General features: G+C 40.8%; 1 protein-coding gene across 2 annotated transcripts in view; it reads left to right on the top strand.

Moving 5' to 3' along the window:
• LOC119411459 (serine/arginine repetitive matrix protein 2) overlaps positions 1-1,012 on the top strand; it is a gene marked incomplete at its 3' end in the record, with an annotated part of 6,597 nt that overhangs the window by 2,666 nt on the left and 2,919 nt on the right.

Genomic DNA, 1,012 nt, shown 5'->3' with positions numbered 1-1,012 from the left:
AGTTTGATGCAGCTCCTCAGACTGAAGAAGTCTTTTGGATAAAAGATGAAATGTCCCAAAAAGAAGAATCTGTCCCGAGGACCTGACTCAAATTTTTTAGATTCATCACTTGTAGTTCTATTGGTTCAAGATATATTTATTAATTTCAGTAGTTTAGTGGCAAAGTTCTAAACATATATCTGACCTCATCTGTTCGTGCTCAGAATATAAGATGTAGGTCAGTCATGGCAGAACACCTAATTTTAGCTTGATAACTGTGAAACTGACTGTTTACAGCCTTTTTAGTTGACTAAGATTGTTCCGCTGTGGCAACCATCTTGAGCTGGGTTGATACCAAACTTTAACACTTTTTAGACATACTGTACATCCAATGATACATTTCTGACAGTTTCATTGAAATCTGTTGAGTGATTAATTATTTTAGATAGTCAACATTATGAGTGGGACTGAAGGTGTCAGTAGCTGACTGGGGTCACCTCAGATCAGTAGGAGGCCCTACGTTCAGGTTTGACATGGACTGGTGTTCGTACTGCTAAAGGTCTCTTGATGCAAGTGGCCTAGACACCTCTGACGCTGGACTGAGTGCAGTTTTTAATGTGCATTGAGGGAGTTCAGACTTGTAGCAATCAAACTGCACCCACGTTGCATTGGGTGCATTGGGAAAGAATCCTACGTGGTTTGATGGAAGCTTGATGTGTTTGGGATTCTTCAATACATTCCAGCTCTTCTCCAAAAGGCTTTGTGGGTTGGGAGTTCCAGGTTTATATGTCTATGTTGTGATTGTTATAACAACCAAAGAATGTTACTTTTTCTGTAAATGTCATGCCACGTTTTACTGAGTGCAAAGAAAGTTGAGCTCCATACCAACATCAGTCTTGCCGTATCGCTCTGAATGCGAGGGGTTGTTTTTCCCAAAACCTTTAGAGAGATTTTATGTGTGCCGTAGTACCACAGGGACTTAACTGGGTCACAGTTTGATGTAGGTTGTTGTGTCGGTAAGACCCAAAGGCAC

Source organism: Nematolebias whitei, chromosome 6 (assembly GCF_014905685.2).
Source record: "Nematolebias whitei isolate Nwh7 chromosome 6, NemWhi1, whole genome shotgun sequence".
Lineage (NCBI taxonomy): Eukaryota > Metazoa > Chordata > Actinopteri > Cyprinodontiformes > Rivulidae > Nematolebias > Nematolebias whitei.
Note: the sequence above shows the minus strand (reverse complement) of the source record. Positions and strands in the feature narration are given on the sequence as shown.